General features: G+C 35.2%; 1 long non-coding RNA gene across 1 annotated transcript; it reads left to right on the top strand.

The window, feature by feature from the left end:
• The first annotated feature begins 6,142 nt into the window (after positions 1-6,142).
• Positions 6,143-6,893, top strand: LOC141386245 (uncharacterized). The gene is made up of 3 exons (XR_012407905.1): positions 6,143-6,348; positions 6,416-6,560; positions 6,802-6,893. It is a non-coding gene; the product is annotated as an uncharacterized lncRNA (long non-coding RNA).
• Positions 6,894-12,653: the final 5,760 nt, after the last annotated feature.

Genomic DNA, 12,653 nt, shown 5'->3' with positions numbered 1-12,653 from the left:
TGAACCATGTTATAAAATAGTCTATTTAAATTGTATAGTTGCTCTGGTATCACAACAACTATAAACACAACCCAATACTGAAAAAGCATGTTCAAAATGCAATAATATTTACTATAAATCACCATAGTATTTTTTCATGAGGTCATTCGTCTGCGATAAAAACCGCGAACGAGATCTCCGCCACTGGTGACGTTTCCAGGTAGCTAAACAGCGAGATTCAGCAGGTGTCCGACTTCTGATGTAATTTTTGAGCCCTCCTCTTACTGCACACGCCTGCTCTCGTTTACAATGCAGTCAAGGCGAGGCGCACCTCAAGCGAGCCTAATATTAAATGACACAACAGTGGGTGTGGCTTGTTTTTTGTACTGTGAGCTGATTGGATGTAGTAAAGTAGGCATTTCATTTAGTAAGATTGGGAAAAGTGTTTGGCCAAAGATATTACAACCTAACAGACACATCCTGCTCACCATTTCTGCTTAGTGTCAAAACTGACAGTTGGAGCAGCGTGGTTAAATATGTTAGTCATCCCCAATTCCTAAGATATACGTAATCTGACAATTTAACAGAAAAACAAACAGGAAGGGCATTTTTGTATTTCAATTAAGATTTTAAGGGCAAACAAGTTTTGTTTTTTAATGACATGCACAGATAAATAGTTCACCACAACACTAGCAATGTGAGCTAACAAAATCTTGTTAATTTTGTCATAAGTTAACGGGGACTTTAAAATTAACAGAGACTCACTCACTATCAGTATGATTCTTTAAGAGAAATGGAAACACAGATCAAATTATTTATTGATATAATACATGCTTTATACAGCAAATAAGTGTTGCTAGAATACAAGCACAAGATGCTAAACTACATGCTTAGCACTTTCCCATAGAAAACCATTCTAAAGTAAACACTAAACATTCAGTTACAATATCTTACTCCAAATGTTTACAATTTGTTACTTTGATCAGTTCATGACAAGGGTTACAAAGCATGTTTACAAACATCTGCTTTATAATAAACTACAGTAAGGGCTAACAGAGTACAGTTAATAAATAATCATGTTGCATTTCAGTAACACACTGATAATAAATATACATATGTGTTTCCGTGACATAAATGACCAGGTATTATTTCTGCTATAAATATGGCAATAAATAAATGCAGTGGGGCTGGATGGTATGATGTATATATCATTACCGTGGAATCAAATGTGTACTGAAAAAGAGTTTTCTATTCTGTTTATATTTCGAAATGTAGGTGTAGTTAGCTCACATTGCGATAGGAATATAATTTCACCAGATGATTTGAATAGCTATATTTGGAAAGCTTTTATTAATTTAGATCGACTTGGATGAAAAAGACTTTTTCTATGCAGTTCATCTGCATTAATTATAACAAATTACAAGCAATAATAAATAAATAAACAGTGCTTTATGCTTTTCTGGGGAGTGGAACAGTATTCAAGTACAGAAACAAGACAATCAAATGTAAAATAACATGGTCATCATTGGATAAATAATGTCAAATTTAATAATATCTTTATCTTTTAATCATTATTAAAATTAATCCTGCATTGTGACTATTGCAAATACGCACATTGCGATATCGATGCTCAAACAATATATTGTTCATCACTACTTTATATTTTCAACAAAAAGGATCACAAAGTTTATTCATACAAATTTTTATACAAGAAATGTAATATTTGTATTTTAAAGGGGAAAACAACTGTTTATTTCCTTAAAGTGTTTACATGTTTGTAATTTCATTTTTGAGTTATTTACTTGGGATATATTTTATATTTGTGATTAGATGTTACTTGAGAAATGTTTATAATGATGTTAATAAGGTTTGACCATAAAACTGTGAAATGTGAGATACAGTGGAATTTGTTGTTCATCTGAAGTCATGTTTTATTTACAAAATACACCAGAGATGTTAATGTCTGTTAACTTTACCAGGTAATGATCATCATTTTTGTCATGAAGACTCCTGCTCCGCACCAGAGCCAATGCCTTCCACTGACTGACCAATGGCTCCTGTTCCTGGTTTACCTGTCGCTGGTCAGAAAGAGCAGGATCTGAGGGATTGTCTCAACATCCATCAGTCCACTCTCAGCGGGATTAGAAACACTTGGGTCAGTTTATTTATTTAACTTTCTTGGCGCAGTTGGAATTTGGATGTCTCCTAAGGACATTAAAGCCACGATGACAAGTGTGTGTTCGGCAAGAAGACTTACACCTAGTTATCATTAGCTGTGTTTCCATCCAAAGAGATTTATCCACAAAACTGGAATATTGCATAAGACATTTGTGAATAAAGCACTGTTTCCATCTAAGAGAACAAAACTGGTCACTTCCTGATAAACCGGCACCAAATATAAAAAAGAAAAAGGGAATTTGCTGTGGTAGGAGAAGACACTGGTCCTTTCTCTTATATAATAAATGACTTGCGCCTGGAGATAATAATACTGAACCAGTCTAAGGATGAACTTTGGCTGAATGATTTTAGAATGACCAAAACAACATGTCAGATGCTCTACATTGTGGTCGGTCCACTTGTTTGTCTAATGCTGTACCATCACTCCTAGTTATCACATAATCTGTTAAAACAAAATTACATGACTTTCTTTGATGCGCATGTTGGAATTTATTTCAGTAAATGTCTTTCCATCATAGTTGGATGATTCAATTTAGCATTTTAATTCTATGTTTGACGTAATCTCAACTGAAACATGGAGAGAGGGTGGGAAAGATTAGACAAAAAAAACAATCAGCCAATATTGTATTTATATCAATATCACATATCACAGCTCTGCCAGTGAGGGTGGTTGAGCTCAAGCGCATCAAATGAAAAGCAAATGGGAAGCGTCTTGAAAATGGCGGGTTATGTCAGATACTAGAGAGCATTTGAATGATCAAGATTTGATGAGAAACTGAAGTATGAGGTGATGGGGAAAAAATCATTGATCCAATTAGATGAAAGTGAGAAACTGCAAGCTTTGGATGCTTATATCAGTTTTATATCTTCTAAAGACAAATTCTGTCACTCGCTGACATGTAAAAAATATATTTTAATTTCACATTATCTTCAAAGCAACAGTCACCAAAATGACACAATTAGGATCAAAGCCTAAGGGCCCTATCACACACTCACCGCAATAAGGTGCAAGGTGTGTATGGCGTGATTAGTTGCTATTTTCAGATCAGCACAACTGTAATTTTCATGCTTTGCACCACGTTGTTTAAATAGCAAATCCATTTGTGCCACTTTGTGGACTCATGGGTGTTCTGGTCTAAAAATGTGGTGTGTTAAGGCGTATTGTTGGCGCATTGCTATTTTGAGGAACTGAAATAGGCCACGCTATTGACCAGATGAATGCTGGTTTAAAGTCCTGTGCAGAGCGTTAGCTAAAGTTAAAGAGTAAAAGTAAAGCAAAGAGAAATTAAAGAGGCCGACTGGAGGAGGCTCAGTCTTCATCCTCGAACAGATGATTTGTCTAACTGTTTTCTCACTAGTGAAGCGTTTAGTTTTTCCACTTACAAAGTCCACCATGTATATAGAAAATGAGCCATGGTGCAACACAGCTGACTCTTACTACACGTTCACACCGAAAGCATCAAGAGCGTCAAAGGTCGCTTTGGGCGCCCTGGTGACAACGCTGTCTGCCTTCACCTTTGGCGGCAAGAGCGTCAAAATTCGCTACATTGATCTTGTATTTAAAGGGGCCGTTGCAGCATATCAGTCACATTACCACATAAAACATGCTTTCAAGCGTGAAAATGTTGCACACTTTTTATCAAATTTATTTAACAATGGAAGATCAAGTTGCATGTGGTGTGGCTTTGCTGCACTTAATTATCTAATGTGTCTATATGTCTGAAATATTCTGAAGCAGCAATACTGTTTTGTGCTGAGAAAATATATATAACATTAATTCACATGAGTAACTCACCAGTAACTTTTTAATGTATGTTCCTGTGAGAAAACATTGCAAATAATTGGAAATCCAGTGACCGCAATAATCAAACCTGTGGAAACAACTGTGGTCAGAACCAAAGTTCACTGTGGCTGTGTTCTCTGGACTGCTCTCGTGCGGCAGACTTCTACATTCTGATTGCTTGCTGCCGAACCACATCATAGCTCATTACCAAAAAGTTAACTTGATTTCAACTCTCTTCGACGCCCACACCGGTGAAGGCGCGCTGCACTACTCCTCACTGCCGACTTTCATTGAAAATGAATGAATTCCGGCTACTTTGGCGCTGTCGCCGCTTTCGGTGTGAACATACGGTTAAAGATGAGACTCTGATTGGTTTAATGCACATTTTGCTGAAAACACACCCATAACTCATGAAGAGAATAAGCACAACCCTGTCGGACCATGCGCCAGAGCACAGAACATATTTTCCTGTCCTTAAAATAGCAAAATTGGATTCGGACATGGTCTTAATGCTTTTGTTCCATGCACTTTAGACTTTATGCTTAGATTGATAAAATAGAGACCTTTAAGGGGCAGTTTCAAAGAGTTATAAAATAATTTTGTATGGTATTTTGAGCTGAAACGTCACATACACACCCCAGGGTCATCGGAGACTTATTTTAGATCTTGTAAAAAGGGGCATAATACTGTAGGTCCCGTAACATTGTTATTTCAGACTGGGTCTCTGCTTCATCAGTGTCTGGGTGATTGCCTGTCACTGTGGACCAGTAGTTGACATGTCCAAACACTACTTTATTTCCAATACGAGGCACAGAGAGACAACTCATTTGTATTTAAGGCACATACACAGAAACAGCACTTTTTAATCTGAAAAAACAACTGACATTTTCAACAGTTTAAAACAAAAACAATGTATATAAATAAAGATATGTAGAGTATTTAAAGCTGAAATTTCACAGACACATTCTGGGGACACCAAAAATAAAATAAGTGAATAATAGGTGCCCTTTAAATGATTAGTTCACTTCCAGAATAAAACGTTACAGATAATGTACTCACCTCCTGACAGTGTGCCACTGCAATAGACACATTTCATGGTTATTAAGTTTGATGAGTCGTCAATAAATGATGATCAATTAAGGGAATTTATAATATCATGCATCACATACAGCATTACTCATATTGAGCAGTTCTATCACTTTAAACACTGGGTCGGTAATGTGCAATGCTTTAAAATGTGCAGTTTTATTCTGAAACAGGAAGACAATGGCCAGTTTCAGCATCTTGAATGGGGTGGGACAAATCAAATACCAGAAGAGCATTTGATTGGTCAGCAGATGTGATGAGCATCTGAAGTTTGAGGTGTCATCAAATAATTTCTTGTTTCATTTTGCTGGAAATGGCAAATCCTAAAAAAGTATTTACATTTTTTTAAGAAAATGACCAATCATCATGCTAGGCAGGCGAGGCAGTGGTGCAGTAGGTAGTGCTGTCGCCTCACTGCAAGAAGGTCGCTGGTTCGAACCTCGGCTCAGTTGGGGTTTCTGTGTGGAGTTTGCATGTTCTCCCTGCCTTTGTGTGGGTTTCCTCCGGGTGCTCCAGTTTCCCCTACAGTCCAAAGACATGAGGTACAGGTGAATTGGGTAGGCTAAATTGTCCGTAGTGTATGAGTGTGTGTGTGAATGTGTGTGTGGATGTTTCCCAGAGATGGGTTGCGGCTGGAAGGGCATCCGCTGCGTAAAAACTTGGCACTGTACTAAAATGTTGTGTGTTGTAAATGTATCTGATCAGGGGACATAACAGATACAACTATAGTGACTGTGATGATGAAAATTTATTTGGAAAAAAGAGACTGGAAAAGAAAGGCAGAATGGAGGATCTTTCAGAAATTGATGCAGCACCGCAAGTACCATCACCACCAATGACTATGGCAGAATCCTTAAGAACACCATCAAGATGCACAGTTACTTTACGTTCCAGTACCCCTAGGAACATTTACAGTCCTTGTTCCAGTGCAGTTGGAGATCAAGACAGAACTTATTGCAACTCGTCATGTCTTTGTAAGAATTCAAAACATCAGTAAATTTGTAAAGGCTTAATGTAAAGCTAGAAAGTAAAGATTAACTAGAGAACAACAGCAGTATCTATCCCACTGTTGAGATATATGAGATGTTATACTAATTCATTATTTGTGTTTTTTAGCATTACTGACTGAACTTATAAAATCACAAGAGGTCATAAAGCAGCAACTGGACCTGATTCTCAAAAATCAGCAAAAACAAAGCAGTACTCTGCAGCGGGATGAAACTCCAGATGCAAGCACATTTGACCTTCCTTTGTCCAATTTATTTGATTTAGAAAAGCTTGAACATCAACTAAAGGAGCAGCCCGAACAAAGGAAGAAAGTGGTAAGTTCAAGCTCTTTTGTATTTCATAGATTTTTTTTTTTATTTTAATTTATTTTTTGTTTGTTAGTTTATTTTACTTATTGGTAGGTTTTCCACTAAAGAAGCAGTGTGGCGTATCCTAGGAAAGCTTTCCTTGGCTAAACAAATGAACTGGAGTGGGGCAAACCAAAAAGTGGCTTTTCGTGCACTCACCCTAAGGACTGTCGTAGTCAGTAAGTTGATTTTAAATATACATTTCAATACATTTAGAGGCTGTTATTCATCTGTGCCAAAATACCTTTTATGCTGAATGTGTATTTAAATCACCAGAGGAACAAAGAATCTTTATATAATGTGATTTTAAGTCCCATTTAGGTTGTACTTATGTGAGAGCAAACATGAATCTGTTTTTTTTTTTTCGATTAACATTTGTACTTGTTCACAACAAATCATCTGTTTATCTTTTAATCACAGATGCAGTGAGGACAAATGTCCATACCAATAGCGCCACTGATGAAGAGGTGGAGAAATCCTGATAGGGTTGATGGAAGGAAGGAAAGAGAGCAGCTAATGTGTCAAATGTCTAAATCACTTTATTTTTTTTAATTATTTTATTTTATAACAACATTTTAAGTGTATTAAGATGGTCCCTGATACTTGGGCAATTTGTTTCTTTCACTTTCTCTCTATATATAGAGAAAGTATATTCATGCTATATTCATATATATTGGCTATATATATTCATGCTATTTCTTTATATATACAAACATATATATATATATATATATATATATATATATATATATATATATATATATATATATATATATATATATATATATATATTATACTATATTTGCTATTTCTTAAACTGGTTTCTGTTCAGGTTTTTTATAAAAAAAATAGCTGTTTTAAGATGTCTTGTGCAATTTCATAGATTTTTACATGGGTATTTTAAGTTGTTTCCTTTTTTTAATTTTGTGCAGTTTCTAAGCTTTTTTTTTACAGTCTATTTGGAAACTTTTGTGCATGTGCAATTTCAGAATTTTTAAAAAATCTTCCTGTTTACTTAAATTTGTTTATAATGTGTCATTATTCTGCAGCTTCATTGTTATTGCTTTATTGAAATTTTTAATTCTTGAGCAGTACAACATGTATTCAATTTTATTATTATTTGTTTAATACTTGTTTAATCAATAAATGTTTTTTTTGTTATTTATTGTGTCCTTTGTTTGATTATTTGCAATGTAGAACATGTATGCTGTTTGCAATTTATTCAAAGGTTAAACGCTTATTTACTGTTATATCAACACAAATGGTCTATAAGTTGTGACTATATTGTTCTCTGGTGACTTAAACTGTATTTACACACACACACACACACACACATAAATAAATATAAATTAGAGACACAGCTTAGATACCGATTGAGGGACGTAAACAACAACAATGGTTCTCATTCTTTCCTGGATTACATTTTTAATTAGCTCCCAGGAATCCAAAAAGGTCCACATATTGATTTTATAATGGAAGTCGTTTTAACATTAAGATATGATTAAATTGCCATTGCTTATATACTTAAAAGATGGCGTTACAGGGACCCAAATCCTAACAGAATTATTATTATTATTATTATTATATTCTACAGTGCTTCACGGAAATCATACACTGCACGTTTAATCAGGGTAATTGCATTTGGTGGCGCGGTGGCGTTGCTGTGGTTACTATAATCAGTGACGTTCTAAAAAAGAATGTGTTCGAAAAGCCGTCGATGACGTTGAGAAAGTGTGAGCTGCATTAAGTGTCTGACCATCGCTGACATTAGCGGTATGTAAAGATCTTTCTAAAAGTATCATTTTAAGTTGTTATATTTGGTTGTTTCTACGTGCTTTTGGTGACGGACAAAGATTTTACTATTTCTCTGTCTAGTTACTCTGTGGATTGTACTGAATGTTGGTTGGAATGTGAGATTGCCTTCTTAACTTATTTTGGCGACTTGTCAATTTTAGGCATTTGAATATATCTATTTTTCTAGTTTGTGTATTCTGTTGTCTTCTTTAGCAGCTTATTCATTATCGTAGAATGATTTTTGTTATGTTGTCAAGTTGGTAAACCGATAGATAAAACATTTTTGTTTGTTTGTATGCTTCATTTGTATATTGCTATTTAAAATTTGCAGATTGTTATTTGTTATATCATCAGATTAATTGATCTGTTATAATGTATTTGTATGCTGTCAGCTTTAACACATATTCCATATTACTGCTGTATTTATTTACTGTTTTATTTAATTGTAATTTATGTCGGCGGCCTGTTCAACATTTGTAGCTTTTGATTGTTATTTCTTTTATTTACAGCTTTACTAATTATTGTAACACATTTATTTATTATAAGTTCATAGATTGTCATCTAGTAGAGTATTTACTTATAGCTGCGAAATATTAGTTAGAACAGAATCAGACTGGAGACAATGGTAGATGAAACCTTCAAAGAATGGTGTTAAGTTTAATTAAGGACTTGACATCTTTTTTAATTGTATTTTGCAGATCAGAAGGGACCACATGGAGAAAAAAAGGAAAATTACACACCACAGCAACGACTGGAAATGGAAAAACAGATGGACGGCTGCATCGATGGAAGTCCTTCCAGGATGAAAGGGGTGTTGTTAAGTATAGATAAGTGGTTCTCAAACTTTTTCACTTTAGAAAGAATTTGTCTCTCGAAGTACGACCTATGCCTATATAAAATGTGTTTAAATTAAGTTAATTAAAATCATTACCATTCGTAAAAAGTAAAAAAATAAATAAATGCTGTACTTAAAGGTAAAGTATTAGCATATAGGAGCCTATATTCGTCAAAACCTGGAAATGTAGCTCGGGCCTCATAAATTTATGTCATCATATTCATATCATATACAAACCAAATTGCATGTACATATGATATATTTGAATGGGGGAGACCAGGGATAGTTGTGCTTCTATTATATTTCTCTACAGATCTTTAAGATCTTACTTTACAAGTGTCTGCTATTAAATTGCATATAAGTTAATTTTCAGCGCATACAGAAATCGTGAACTCTTTTTAGTTTCAAACAGGAGGAGTGAAATGTACAATTCAGCCCACAGTTTGGGTTATTTGGGTAATTTAACATTATAAAATAAGAATTAAGACCTAAAAAATGGATTTGAAAGCTTTTCATTCAGCATTGAGCTTTCAATATAATTTGTGTCTCTGTGTTTCAAAGCTGAATAAAATGTGCATCAGATTCAACAATTGAACACTATTTGTGTTTGCAGCCTTCATGAGCCCACAGAGTTCAAACACTGAGCTCAAACTACTTTTGACTTTCTCTTTAAAGAGCTATAGGAATACTGAAATTAAATCATATAAAGACATTTTTGAATCTGCTTGGGGTTGGTGGAAACATTTCACCGACGTTACGAGCAAGTTATTAGCTTTTATTCTTACAACTGACCCAGTGTTATGTGGCCATGAATCTGTTCTCCCACAGCAAACAGCTAAAACATTATCACCAACAATGTGGATTAAATATATCCACACACAGATTACATGGGTTTAAGTACAAATCAGGCATTGATATCTTAAAAATAATTCAAGTAAAAAATATTACTTAGCTGAAACGTAGTGTTTCCTCTCTAATATCTGCTGTGTCTGCCACAGGACCTGGTCAGTCATCCACGGCCAGAGGGGTTAGGAAGTGCGAGATTGATTTGTGACTATTTCCTGGTTTCTCCCCCGTGAAATCTAAACATTAACCTGTATTTTTAATATATGATTTAAAATTACATATTTCAATTAGAGATTAGATCTGCTTACAGTGCGTCATTTACAGTATGTGTTTTAGAAAACTGAGTGATTATTAGGGATGCACCGATACCATTTTTTTATAAAACGATATGAGTATTTTAATTTATGTTCTAGCCGATACCGAGAACTGATACCAATACTTCATAGATTTGGTTTCGAGGAAGTTTATTTATTTATTTATTAATTTAGTTTTTGCTTGTTGCAAGGATAACCACAAACATCTTTAAGAGAAGGCTTTTCCAAGCCAAAAATATACACACATTGTTGATAAACCTGCAAATCCAGACCTTATCTATTAAAGATTAACTGTGGACATTTAAATGATGAGTTATCCTTGCGCTGACATCCCTCCACGACTTCACACATTACATAAAGTGTGTGCAGTGTACGTTAACTTTTGAAGTCACTCTCTTACACTGCATATTCGGGAAGCATAAAACCCTGTTATGGGCGATTTTTTTCATATTTACGAGTCCTGCCGTTAATCCGCAGGTCAGGTATAAAGTAGGCTATACTTGATGCTATACTTTAAGTTTAACTATAGGTGGGTCACGGCTAGATAAGATCAATAGCCATAATTACTCAAAGCATACTCTCATTTTAAAAATCATGCGACCATCATCTCACAATGTTTAATAATAATCTTATTTTTATTAAAACGAGTGATTTAGCAATGCCGCGCCACTGACAAGCCAACTGCAGATCAAACAAAGCAACTATCGCGGCAACCTTTTTCTGAATTTCAGCTGTTCTTTTTTGCATTTGATTATTATGCGTTCAATGTTAAAAAAATCAATAATGAATAGAGTGTATCCTGCGTTTGTGCGTTTTATCACTGAAGCTGCCCTTTTTCAAAACTAAAAGTTGCTTTGTCTCTCTGGCAATATTTCAGCTTTATCTAATGAAAAGTTAATTTAGATGAGCCAATATTCAAAAATTGCAGTAAAGTAACTGTGACGTGCGGCCACACATCGAATCTGAGGTCTGTTCTCATCTCTCTCTCGCTGTCATCCAGACATTGATACGTAGACACCACACAAGTCATGTCGCAAAACTGAGGCTGGTACCAGCTGACAGGTAGAATAGCTGAAGCCTTTGCGAAATCTGTCAAATACAGCACTGAAATGAACAGGCATAAATGTCTTTGACCCAAAAAGTCTATCAGTAGGATATCTGTAAAAACGCAATCAGAGCCAATGTTATGTAGAAATTGTGTAGCCTAATAATTATATTAATTTTAATAAAAAAGAAAATCAAAATAAATAATTCATTGCATTTTTCGTTTGCTAAAAAATATACAAAGGGTGGCTAGTTTGTATTAATGTGTTGTAATATTAATTAAATGTGTTTAGCCTATTTAAGCTTAACGGTTATATATACTGCCAATAGGCAAGCCATTCAAAAAATATTATTTTATTGTGTACTGGGTTAGAATTAGGGATGCTCAAAATAATCGATTAACCGTTAACCGAAAGGGTGCGTTTGTGACCGATTAATGCTATCAGTTAAACGATTAAAATTATTATTTTATATATTTTTAGTTTGGCTGCATAAGCGGCCGATTGAATGCGCCTTTGCGTTTAGAGGGGCATCTTTTGCACGCGGCTCATCCCAGAGCAGCAGTTTGTGTTGTCAAGACAACTACAGAGAACTTTTAAAGAGCTTGGTTTCCGCTACATTCATTCTTCCATGGCGGGGACCAAAATGCATCCCGCCACGGCTACATTACCCATTCAAAACATTCAGTTATTGTTGTTGTTGTTTTTAATAGCGGATTATAATCGCAACAAAACGTATTAAAAGGTAAGTGAATTATAACAGCGCAAACTTTTTTGTAACCATATAGTGCTGTGCGCTATTGTTTAATCCTTTGGGGTTACGTGCTGACTGACTGAATGACTGACAGGTGCGCGATGCGTGAGGCCAGCAAACACGCAGAAGCTTTCAGTTAAGATGAACAGTTTCTATAGTTATACTTTATTTATAGATAAAGTATGACTCTACATATAATCACTCTATCTTGCTGGCGTTTATGGCCGTTTCGCTTTACTTCAGGACGCATTAACACCGCTCTGAAGGTCTAATCGCTGTTTTAAGTTATCCAGAGCTGTATGAATGTACAAATCTTGAATATCATAATATTATTAAATATTACAATTTTATCAACATAGACAGCAACACTTTTGCACAATTGATACCCAGCTGATTCAGTCGTTTCATAAGAGGACCGCGCTTCTTCTCTTCTTTTTTCCTTGTCAACATAAAGGCAGTGAGGTGCGCCTCGCGTTTTTGGAATGAAAAAAGCACGTTAGCTGTGCTCGGCCACTTGTTCAACTGCAAGACATACTTAACTTGCGAGACGATAATGTATAACCCGTGCCTACAGACACATTTGCCAAAGAAGCAAAATTGAAGAAGAATATTGCTTCAAACAGACGTGTTGATGCCAAAAAAAGCGCTGATGTTGACCTGGATCTGCATCATAAACGCAACAAATA

This window comes from Danio rerio, chromosome 6 (genome assembly GCF_049306965.1).
Source record: "Danio rerio strain Tuebingen ecotype United States chromosome 6, GRCz12tu, whole genome shotgun sequence".
NCBI classification, from domain to species: domain Eukaryota; kingdom Metazoa; phylum Chordata; class Actinopteri; order Cypriniformes; family Danionidae; genus Danio; species Danio rerio.
This window is presented reverse-complemented; position numbering and strand designations above follow the sequence as displayed.